Source organism: Ursus americanus, chromosome 3, assembly GCF_024610735.1.
Source record: "Ursus americanus isolate L20-20 chromosome 3, mUrsAme1.1.p, whole genome shotgun sequence".
NCBI classification, from domain to species: Eukaryota; Metazoa; Chordata; class Mammalia; order Carnivora; family Ursidae; genus Ursus; species Ursus americanus.
Window position 1 is genome coordinate 76,899,664 of NC_142129.1, and position 12,931 is coordinate 76,912,594.

At 38.0% G+C, this 12,931-nt stretch overlaps 1 protein-coding gene and 1 pseudogene across 1 annotated transcript in view; one reads left to right on the forward strand and one right to left on the reverse strand.

The window, feature by feature from the left end:
- SEMA3E (semaphorin 3E) overlaps positions 1-12,931 on the forward strand; it is a 242,223-nt gene that overhangs the window by 82,088 nt on the left and 147,204 nt on the right. The gene's annotated exons all lie outside the window — the stretch shown is intronic.
- On the reverse strand, positions 7,742-8,172 carry LOC123789345 (small ribosomal subunit protein uS9 pseudogene; annotated as a pseudogene).

Genomic DNA, 12,931 nt, shown 5'->3' on the forward strand with positions numbered 1-12,931 from the left:
AGAGCCTTATTTAACCAGTTTCCCCCACTTCTTTCCATTTATGTCATGTTCTTCCAGGAGGAATTCACTTTACTGTTGAGTTGCAATAGAACTGCCTTAGCTTGTTGATTCCCCAGAAACACTATTACATATACATCACCTTCAATTTCTTGAGCCATTAAATCACAAACATCCCATTACAAAGGAACTCGTTAAGAGAATGAGAGGGGTTGGAACTTTACCATATTGAGTAACCAAAAATACAAACTTGAGTTTGCATTAGTCCAGACACATACGCAGCCTCCTTGGAATCACAGACAAGGTATTTTAATACCTATAACCCCTAATGAATTTGGCTTTTTATCTTGCCTAAGAAACAAAGAGAAATCTATTTAGCTTTATCTTATCGTTGCTTTTGGAATAAAAAGTTCAGTATTTCAGAGGATCCATGAAAATTAACTACCATATCTAAGACAGATTTGTGTTTTTTTTTTCTTTTTGGTTGACTTGTCCAAACTGCTTTACATCTGTTTGTCTCAGTTTCCTGAAACCCAAAGTCAGTCCATCCATGTGTTTTATCAGTGCAAAACTATCAATAACAACAACTCCCACTTTTTGAGCACAGACTACACAAAAGGAATTTATACATTGTCTCACATCAGTTGTACAAGTAGGCACAACTGGAAAAAACTGAGGCCCATATTAACGGGAAGTAACCTTCTAAAGTGTCAGGACTGGTTAACTTTTTTATTGTTTGTATATATATATAAAGTATCTCTCTTTTTTGGACTTAAAAACCACAAAAAAATTCAAACTTCTCCATTATTTATTTGGTTATAATATGAATTTATAATTTATTAACTTGATAAGTTTTTGAGTATCTACAGTATACTAGTTATAGCGGCTTAGAGGCAGAAATACATATGAAAACAGGTAAACTACCACCTAAACCTTGCTCATAAGGAATTTACAGTCTAGTGAGAGAGACAGGAATTTCAGTTGATTATGAGATCAAATAACTGTAATAAAAGTTGTGGATATAATCTGACAGGAACAAAAATCTTTTATCTTCTTGTCTGCTTTTTGGGGTGAATTATTACATACTATTTCAAGTTATGCTTTCTGATAGGACATTAGTATTTACATTATTTATTAAAGTATTATGTTTTTAGAATGATATATTTAGAATGCATATGTGCATTCTAGAGACATAGAGGAAGGCCCTAAGAAAAAATTATTATTAAATATATTTTAATCATATATGTTCTTAGAAAAGTATCTTTATAAAATATATTGGATTATTCACAATTCAAAGACCAGCAGGACTGTTTGACATCCCAGTGATATTGGGATGTCCCAAACTGATATGGCTTACTAGATTAACGTTTAGATAAAAATTATGTCTAATGGACAATTTATATCTAAAGTGATACCCATATCCTTTTATGCAAAAAAGTGTTCATAGAATAACTAATGGAGTTTGTTCTCCAACATCTTTTGAGATTAAAATTAACCTAAAATGTAGAAACAAAGCTTTTTTGTTGAACATGATAGATTGAACATGGACATTAGCCTTCACATTTTCTCCAGACTTTAGATGTTGTTAATGCCGATGGAAAATTTAGTAGGAATGGCATTAGGAAAGGAGAAAAAGGTGGGGAACATGACAGTAATAATGAAAAGAGAATGAGAGAGGAATTAGCAGCATTAATGTTTGGATGGCTGAAAACCTGAATTAAGTGGTAACTGATTTAGCAAACCAAGAAAGCTGAATCCTACACTGGAATGAAGAAGAAAGAGTAAATGCAATTTACCAGGAAATACCCCAAAAGTTAAGGAATTGGCAATACCAGTTTATCTGAAATTGGGATAAGGTGGGGATACAAAGGAAGATCCGTTGAAAGGCTGTTTAAGAAGTAATTAGAACGGGGCGCCTGGGTGGCACAGTTGGTTAAGCATCTGCCTTCAGCTCAGGTCATCATCCCAGGGTGCTGGGATCAGTCCCACATTGGGGTCCCTGCTCAATGAGGAGTCCACTCCTCCCCTGCCTCTGCCTCTCCCCTGGCTTATGCTCTCTCTCTTGCTCACTGTCTCTCTCAAATAAATAAATAAAATCTTTAGGAAAAAAAAGTAATTAGAATATTAGACTCCCCTTCCCTTCTAAGCAGAGGCTTTCTCACTGGGACATACCAGGCACAGTTAGTACCCTTTCTAAAAATCTGGTGACGAAGAGAAATTTTACCAGCGTGTTGAACTTCCAGCTCACTTTCCCTCTGGGCTTTCAGAGGCTGGTAGTAGGCTATACCTAACGAAAAGATAAGAAGTTTTGTGATGAATGACACCAGTCCAAAGGTAAGATTCTATGCTTTTTAGAAAGTTGCCGAATAAAACCACCCTGTGGACCTATCGTTGAAGAGTCCTAGCTACCCCATTGGCACTTCTTATCAACTTTTTTGTGCCCTAGTCTCATATATGAGCAGATAGTCGTGAGACTCACCAAGTATTTGAGGAAAGGCCTTAATAAAGAATTTGACTTAAAGAATCTTAATTGTTGTATTTTAAAAAGAGAAAACAGAGGTTATATGGAAGCAATGACACTGAACCAATTAATGGATGGATGGATAAATAAATAAACAAATAAAAAATAATATACGTACTGATATCCTCAGAGATAAGAGGACTCATGGCAGTCATAAAACAACTTTAAAAAAATCAGAGACGGGGCTCCTGGGTGGCTCATTATCTCATTGTTTCCTTCTATGTACTTCTCATTGCCATATCTGATTCAGGGGAGGGGGGTATGACATTATACTAAACTAAATGATTCAGCTGTCGAAAATGTTTGTGTGGTCATAATAATCTAAGAGTGTAATAGCAAACACTGATTTAAAAGAGAACCGTTTATATTCTCTTCCAGTATGTGTGCAGGTTCGTGATGGGGGTTGCTGTGGTAGGAGAGGCAAATAGAAATCTTAATAGACATTTCTCCGAGGAAGATCTACAGATGGCCAGTAAGCACACGAAAAGATGCTCAACAGCATTAGTCATCAGGGAAATGCAAATTAGAACCACGATAAGGTAATAATGCACTCTCACGAGGATGGCCAGAATCGAAAAGATAAGCGCTGGTCAGGAGGTGCAGGGATCAGAACTCTCACCCACACCATTTTACGTTGTAAGATGTAAATGTAAAATGTGAAATGTACGTTGCAGCTTCTTTGGGAAACAGCTGACAGCTCCTCAAATGATTAAACATAGAGTCACCATATGACCCAGCAAGTCTAGGTATATACCCAAGAGAAGTGAAAGCATATGTCCACACAGAAACTTGTACACACGTGTTTATAGTAGCATTAGCCATAGTAGCCAAAAAGTGGAAACATCCCAAGTGTCCATCAATGGAAGAATTGGATAAACAGAATGTGGCATATTCACGCAGTGGAATGAAGAATAGATACATGCTGCTACTTAGGTAAACCTTGAAAACATGCTAAGTGAAAGAAGCCAGTCACCAAAGTCCATATATTGTATGATTCCATTCATAAAAATAGGGACATTGAGAGAAAAGAGATTAGTGGTTGTTTAGGGCTGCGGCAGTGGTAGAGAGTATGGGGTATGGGATTTCTTTCTGAGGTGATGAAAGTGTTCTAAAATTGACTGTGGTGATAATTGTACTCATCTGTGAATATACTAAAAAACCGTTTAATCATACACTTACTGTACATATGTATATACATATACAGTTGTATGGTATGTGCATTGTACCTTAATACAATTATTTTTAAAAAGAAAAATTAAGAAACAGCAAAACAACCATCTTATTTAAAGATTTGAAGATAAACATTAAAAAGTTATAGCTTAAAAGTGACTCTTTATAATCAATGTCCCTTAACCTGGGCATTATCGACATTTTGGGCCAGATGCTTCTTGGTTGTGCAGAGCTATCCTGCACATTGCAAAAGGTTTAAAAGCATCATGCCCTCTACCCACTAGATGTCAATAGCATCCATCTCTCCTCTCCCCCATTAGCTGTAACCAAAATGTCTCAGGACATTGCCAAATGGCCCCCAAAGGTCAGGGGATGGAGGGAGGGTTGGTTTTCCCTAGTTAAAACCACTGCTCTAATGATTGGGAATTGGAATGTGGGCAGAGCTGCGGTGTGGAGGCATGGCAATTTTTCATAACATATTGCAGAATTACTTGACTACAAGTGTGAACATATATGTTTTAGCTTGGGCTGCTCTAACAAGAAACATAGGCAGGACAGATTAAGCAACAGAAATGTATTTATTTCTCACAGTTCTGGAGGCTGAGGAGTCTAAGATCAAGATTTAGTTTCTGGTGAGCATTCTTTTCCTTGCTTTTAAATGGCAGCCTTCTTCCTCTGTCCTTACAGGGTTAGGAGGTGGCAAGGGAGATCTTGTTCTCTTCCCCTTATAAGGTCACCGATCCTATTAGATTAGGGCCCACCCTTAAGAGCGCATTTAACCTAATTACCTCCCAAAAGCCCTATCTCCAAATACACATTGGGGGTTAGGGTTTCGGTGTATGAATTTGGGGGGGATAAAATGTAGTCCAAACAATGTATAACTTTGAATAAAATAGAAACTAAATACTGGATACTTTCATAGAAAACCTATAATAAAATTAGCAGCAAAAGTTCTTCTTTACTAGATTGCCAGCGAGATCACTGCCACTGGGGCTGGTTTGGTTTTGTTTTTAAAGATTTTATTTATTTATTTATTTGAGAGCGAGAGTGTGTGCACATGAGCAGGGTGGGGGGGTGGGAGGCACAGAGGGAGAGGGAGAAGCAGACTCCCCAGGAGCAGGGAGCCCAGTGCAGGGCTCTATGGGGGGCTCTGCGGGATATCATGCAGGGCTCCATGCTGGGCTTGATCCCTGGATCCTAGGTTCATGACCTAAGCTGGAGGCAGCTGCCTAACCAGTTGAGCCCCCCAGGCGCCCCACTGGGGATGTTACTAACAGTACTAGGAATACTGTTTTGTTGTTGTTTGTTTTTGTTGTTGTTTTGGATAGTTATTTTCATTTGACAGTAATCTCAAATTGTTATTGTAAAGTTTGCAACGGTTTTCAAAAGTATCCCAATGTATCTGGTTATTTAAAAACCTAACTGAGCTGTTTTATAGGCAAGATTTTTTTTTTTAAGATTTCATTTATTTATTTGACAAAGAGAGACAGTGAGAGAGGGAACACAAGCAAGGGGAGTGTGAGAGGGAGAAGCAGGCTTCCCGCCAAGCACGGAGCCCGATGGGGGCTCCATCCCAGGACCCTGGGATCATGACCTGAGCCAAAGGCAGACGCTTAACAGCTGAGCCACCCAGGAGTCCCTATAGGCAAAATTGTTTAAACAATTTTTTAAGATTTTACTTATTTGAGAGAGATAGCACGAGCGGGGGTAGCAGCAGAGAGGGACAAGCAGACTCAGTAGGGAGCCTGACACGGGGCTAGATCCCAGAACCCTGAGATCATGACCAAGCCAAAGTCAGAGGCTTGACTGACTGAGCCACACAGGCGCCCCAGGCAAGATTTTTTTTTTTTTATTTGCTTACTTCTTTTGTTTTAGGTAGGCTTGGACATCCATTTTTATCATATTTTTCATGTGATTCAGGAAAAAAGAAACAAACATTCCTGGAGGATGTTTATATCACACCAGAAATATACAGGCAATGACTCTATTTTTATAAATTGTTATCAATTATTCAAAATCCTAAATATGGTATTAGTAACTGATAATTGTCTTAGTTGGTCTAAGATGTTCTCCTGGCCAACCTAAATCATTTGATGCTGTGGTTATTTCCCTGTATGCTCAGTCCTTTAAACAGTTGTTGAGTTTAAAGTTTTTACTTGGTCAATTCATTAAAAAAATCAAATATTCTTAGTTAAAGTGATCAAAGCTTCATTTAAGTTTTTTAAGCAAATAATTAATCTTGGTTTTACTATTACATTCATCAACGTAGTAAAAAACTACAGCGTAGGTACTTTTGAAAAAATTGCCCCATTTATCAAGCTGACATTTTGGCTGCTTCACAAAAAAAAGCAGATTCCATCATTGGTGTAAATAGAGGCAAATTCAAATCAAATCATTCGTTCCACTTGGAGATGTTTGATTAATGAGATCCTGCTTGGTTTTATTAATCTTTCTGCATTCTCCACATCTCTCTTCTGACACATAACCATTCTCTTTGAAACCACCTTCATTTTCTTTATGTATAATGCAAATTTAATTATAACAGTTTTGAAATTTTTTTTCTTTTAGAAATCTTTTCACAAACCATTTATAGGACCTTTATTTGTAAGCTAAATGTATTTACTCTGCTGCATGTTGTGAAGATCTATTTTTCTAACCTCTGTTAATAAAACCCCACCTGGCAAAGAAAACAAAACATTAAAATAATTAATTGAGACCTTTTGCCTCAGACATATATGTCTTACCATACCTTTTAGAATATGAAAAGCTACATAAATGCAGCTTTAGATTATAACATCAGTAAAACGTGCCCTTAGTAGTCATTCTCAAGGTCAATGACAGGTCTTTATTTTTTTTATTTGCACTATAAAATTTTTAATAAAATGCAGTTTATTATTTTCAAATGCAGTACATTTTTTTAAATTTTTTATTATGTTATATAATGACAGGTCTTTAATGATGTCTTTGAAGCAAGTGTAAATAGAATCGAAGTTGCTTTTAAAAACTCTATGGCTACTGTGATAACTGAAAGCCAAATATATTTAATAGATAGATGAATAGTGTAAATATTTACCATGTAGGCTTAATGAATTAATTAACCTGCTTGAAAAAAAAAAAGGAGCTTCTTTTACTGGTCTCTTGACCACCTTTAATTTAATGGGCTTGCTGCTTATTTTATGTACTGTCAAAACCATAACAGCTTTAGACAGGAAACATAGTTGACCCCCAACACCACCACTCCTTGGAGAACAAGGGAACTCTGCTTTTAATGCTCAATGAATATGGTCTAGAGTTATGAAACTCAGTTATGAGACTGGGGCAGGAATCTTTATCTAAAAATAGGAAGGTTATAAATTCAAGAGTTTCACAGTCAAAGCGAGGCACATAGCTCATAGTTAGTGGATTCACAGGGAACATGATCTATTGGAGATTAGAAATGCACTAGAAACAAGATATAATTTCATCCCTGCCTAATGTGCTATATTTTCAGGGTTTCAGAACCCAGCTGGAGACTGTTAATCAGAAAAGAGTCTTACTCCTACATGGGAGTGCTTTATTATTGCTCCTGCAATAAAATCCAGTCCCTAGCTTGAAATCCAAGACTATTCAAAATTTGGATTCTGATTCCTTTTCTAACCACTTAGCTTTTTACTCTAATTCCATCCATCCTAAGGCAAAATACTTATTTTAACAAGGAGGGGAAGCCAACTTTCTGTAAAGTCAAGTAAGAAATAGGTTAGACTTTGTGTCACAACTACTCCACTCTGCCACTGTTGGCAGGAAAGCAGCCAGAGATCATGCATTAACACGTGGTGTGGTGTGCGCCAGGACACCTTTATTTACAAAACAGGTGGCAGACTTCATTTGGCCTCTGGGCCGTAGTTCGCTGACTCCAGTTCTAGATCAGTTGAGTTACAAACTGGGAATTTTGACTGTTTTAATAGAATATGCAGTCAATTTATAGACCACAGTCAGGGTTTTATTTAACTGCGGAAGCTTAAATGCCCCAGCCACTGTTTATTATAAAGGTGAACACTGATCCTCATGGTGCGTTTATTTGTAGGATTTCTGGTAGCAAGCACGGGCACCAAGGCCTCCGAACTTTCAGGATTAGCAGCAACAGGGATCAGCTACCAGCGGGATCTGGTCATATTAGATGAGGATGTCTTTGATAACTCTTTTGGAAGCCTCATCCATGTGTTCCTGGCAATGGGCTACTCTCCAGTCTGAGATGAATTGGAGGATTGTAGAAATCTGGGCCACGTGACCACTCCCTTCACGCAGACGCAGAGGTTCGCCAGGGAATAGCTCATTGCGCAGAAGCAGAACAGGCCCAGTAGCTTCTACTGAAGCAAGTATGACTGGATTAGGGGGTCTCACGTTCGCTTTGATGAGGCATTTGCCACGTTTGCAGTGTGCCACGGTGTGGCAGTTTTCTTTTATCTGAAGACATGTGTAGACTGCAGACCTCCCTTGGACTGCATGGCTGCAGGCATAGACAAGACTTCCTCACCTTGCGGCTCCGCAACTGGAAAAGGCCAGTTTTTGTTTTATTTTTTAATAGATCCTTGTTTCTATTACTCTTTCATATTCTTTTACAAATTCGGGGGAGGGGGGCACCGGGTGGCTCAGTTGGTTAAGCACTGAACTGTTGTTATCGGCTCAGGTCATGATGTCAGTGTTGTGAGACGGAGCCCTAGATGGGGCTCTCGCGTTGGGGAACCTGCTTGAAGAGTCTCTCCGTCCGCCCTTCCCCCCATGCATGCGGCTTGCGGGAGCTCTCTCTCCCTCAAATAAATCTTAAAAAAAAAAAAAAAAAAAAAGAAAGTTCTGCAAAGTACAAAAAAACAAGAAACAAAAGTATGATTGTAAATGGAAAGATACAAACTTACATACAAATGATAAGATTATATTACTCAAAAATCTAAGAGATACACCTGAAAACCCTTTGGAAGGGTGGGTCCCGAAGTTACTTACAGGTGGGAATCACCGGGAGGAACGCCATAAAAACTTAACGCCTGCTCCTCACGCCAAAGAGATTGTGATTTAATTGGCCCAGCCAGTGTTTTATTTATTTTTTAGATCTGGGATAAAAAAAAAAAAAGAAAGAAAAAGGAAAGAAAATATCAATGTGTATGTATTGCATGTAGTAAAAGTGTGAACTGTTTTGTGGAACCTTGTTTTCAGATACATATTTTATGTCTAAGTGTGTATTGGCTGTGAAGTGAAATCTATTTGTTACCTGTGAGCATGGTGTGAAAAGTTTGAAAGCTGCACTAAATTACCTAAAATTTGCATAGACTTAAAAGGGGAGCTGCACTGAATTCTTTTGGAATTTGTTACATAGAATAATATTTGAATTACTGATAGCAGTTGGGATAAAGAGGAGAACTCCAGAGGCAAGAAGTTCTTCCAGAAATGCCATCATGGATATTACAAAGGAAAGTGAGCTCCTCGTTAGGGCCATGGCCTACAGCACAGCGGGAAAGGCAGGCAGCCAAGGATCTTATCCACGCCTAGTGCCTAGGCCATTTCACCAACAGCTGTTCCACTAACTCAGTACTTTTCCCTTTCTGCCTTTTCAATTATTCATATCTGAACTAAGCAGAATAAGAGAAGAGAAGGAAGTTTCAGATGAAGGTAACTTCCCCTGGGGTGAAGTAATCCTTTTTTGGGTGAAAGAGGGAATTAAAACTCCTCTTCTCCCTGTTTTGTCTCAGATGAAGGATCTTTGTGGCGTTTGTTTTCCTCTCTTATCTCCTGACCTTGCTTGTCTTCTTTCCACACCTGACTCAAACAGAAATTGAGGTGAGAGAGGGGAGGTTTTCTTTTTGATTGTAAATTTTGGGACTCCCATGATGCCGTTAGGAAATTCAGGTAATATTAGGCTGAGGGGGAGGAAGAAAAGGAGACAAAGATTTAGAAGTTATTATGGAATAGCTTTTTGGTATAATTATTTATGTTTGGGAGAGGGAGAAATCCTAGACGTTTGTAGGGCGTGAATGAGAAAAGCATGTGAGAGAGGAAGAAATCCTAGAGGGTCTGTAGGGGGTGAATGAGAAAAGCCTGTGAGAATTAATTCATCTGCATTAAAGATAGAGAACAGAAGTGCTAGTGAGAGTTCCTTATCTTACAGGTCACATGGTACTTACTAACAAATTAACGTAAGCAAAGCAAGACTGTACCTTACATTTATTTTATTTTTGTTTTTTGAAATGGGTAAGAATCTCATGTAGATTATACCTAAAAACCAGGAAGGACTTCAAAATCATAGACAATCATCTCTCCCCTTTTTATTTTATTTTCTTAGTAAACTGAAGTTTTGAGAATAAGTCAGAGACAGCAAGAGCAGGGAAGAAAGTAGATCCCAGGTTTCGAGAATTCCTGATTAGATTGTTTCCATCATAGCAAACTTGTTTCTCCTCATAAAGAAGAGGTTACATTTTGCTGTATGTTATTCAGTCCATTCATAAATTCATTCATACTTTCAGAAACTGTTTATTGAATTCTTATTATATACCAGTCACTCTGCTAAGTGCCTGTCTCTAAAAGTAGAACGAGCAGACTTGGTGTCTGCCGTCTTGAAGCTCGTGCCCGAGGACACTGAGACGTTGAATGTGTCAGAGAGAGACATTGAAAATGAGAAAGATACTTTGAAAATATTCAGTTCTGGAGGGGAAAGGCAGTTGAATATATGGGTTTCCTAAATTCTCATGTCTGTCAGTGTTGGTTAAATCCTATTTCCTAGAATGTGAGAACAGCTTCCTAGCTCCATCTTCTGTCTTAAAAAAAAAAAAAAAAAAGTCGACGACTATAACAAGTAAAAATAAAGATGTGATGAAATACAGAAACCTCAAATGCTAAAAAAAAAAAATCCCAGATTTGTTTTTTTAAATATTGTCTTAAAATTTGCATTGAAATATCTCCTTCATGTTGCCTTAATGTGTACATGGTTTTACCCAGAGGAAATAACAATCAGCAACACATGCTAATTTTTAAAAAGTCACATTTATCTATCTCTGTTGAATAAATAAATAAAATCTTTAAAAAAAAAAATCCATAGTAGTTTGAGGGAAAAATGAGTATGTGTATGTATAGGCATACGTATGTCTGTACATATGTGTAATGCATATGTACACCCATGAATCAAATTTATAATATATGTAATATATATGATATAATATATAATATAATATATATTTAATATAAAATTTATATGTTGCCACAAACACATTGGATTCATGCTATACTTACTAGAATCTTAATTTAAAAATATAAATATTCTGGAAATTATTCCATGCACAACAAACAAAACTTATTCCTGCTTTTTAATGGCTATATAGTGTTCTCCTTTATGATCCTTCCATAATTGACTTAACCAAGTCTGATTGAAAGGTATAGTATCGGGACACCTGGGTGGCTTAGTCAGTTAAGCATCTGATTCTTGATCTCAGCTCAGGTCTGGACCTCAGGGTCATGAGTTCAAGCCCCGAGTAAGGGCCACTTAAAAAAAAAAAAGGTATAGTATCAACTTTAGAGCTTAGGAAAAAGTTGGAACAATTAATGCATAGTTGAGGGCACTGTGTCAGTGAAATGGAAATATGTGCCAACCTAAAAAAATTGCATGATTTCCATATTTAATACTACATAAATAGAATTATCGAGGCAGTGAAACTAAGACACAGAAGGCTTAGAAGGAGGCGGATCTGACCATCAGTAAGTACAGTCCCAGGGCATTAAGATGTTATCTCCATGTCCGGTAACTTCTAGATGCATTTTTTTAAGTTCATTTAGGCAAGTGGATGGTTCAGTTTTTGTGACAATCACTGTGTGACCCATGATCCTCCTTTTTAATGGAATTAATAGTGCATTGTATTTAAACTGTATTTTCTAGTTTTAATGTTTTTTAACATATTATTTGATTCCTCATAAAAATACTGTAAGACGAAGAAGATTGCTGATGTTACAGACGAGAAATGGAAACTCAAAAGTTAAGTCATGTGCCCAAGACCACAAAGATAAAAAGCATCAGGGCTGGAACTAGAAAAGTTCATAAAGAAACTTTCAGTGTTTGTTGTCATATTGCCTCTCAACAAATAAATACATACTTTTATTTTGAACCCTAAATATTTTGTACACTGTTAATATCTTCCATCATGATAGCATGGTCATTTCTGTTCCTAAGAATTTCCAACCAGTCCTTACTTGAGCAGTGCTCATCATAGCACCTTCAGATCACCAACCAGATGTGAAAATCGCCTTTGTCATCGTGCTGGCTCCGAATATTCCAAAGAAAGCCTTGAGCATCTAGAGGACCTCAAATTGACCATCTTTCCATTTCGCCCATCCTGTTTATCTGTGTCGTCTAAGCATATTGGCATGCGATGGTGGTTGTCCCATTCCCTTAGCAGCCAAGAGTAACTCCTTTTCTTCAGGGCGCTACTCCTGAATCCATGTAGCTTTAGAGAGGCTGACAATCAAGACCTCAAAAATCACTCCCCTCTTCTTGGCATAGTGGTCAATCACAGTATTCCATATCCCTGAACACAGAATTAGATTCAGAGGTTGGGCATGAGATGCATCCCAGGATCATCAGAGTTAGGACCCTTCGTTCTCCGAAATAGTGCTGGAAGGGTAATTTTCCCCAGGTTGCAAGAGCTCTGCCCAGATACAGCACAGCCCTGGGCCTGCAGGCAACTGTTCTCTCCCTTACTGTGTGGTAGTGACTACAAATGGAGGGAGGAAAGTATAATCAGATAAAATCAGTGGTGGAGCGAGGCAAGAGAGGAGAGATGACTAACTAGTGGCAAGTCCCTGATTTTTATCGCTGAAGCTCACATCCCTTTGACTCTGAGAAATGTGTTAGCATACCTATTAGCCACATGAATCCCTTTTAAAACATGCTTCGTATGATGAGAGCTGAATATCTGTCTCTGAGAGAATGCTTGATTTCTGTAGAAGTATCTCTGCCTAGGTTTCTGTTCCATGGATTCCCCACAGGTTGGTTGGGTCTCCATCACGCTGCTCAGCCTTTTATCAGCCCCCTTTCAGGTAATACTGAATCCCAGCTCTACTAGCTAGAGCCAGTAGTGAATGTTCTCATCACCTGGAACAGCCACCTACCTAACCACAGCTGTTCTAGGGTTTAAAAACCCTCTGTATGCATAGACTACCTGCATTTACAAAATGTTGGTGAAATTTTTTGAAGGCAAGGTCTAGTTTCTTCGTGAGAAATTGAATCTC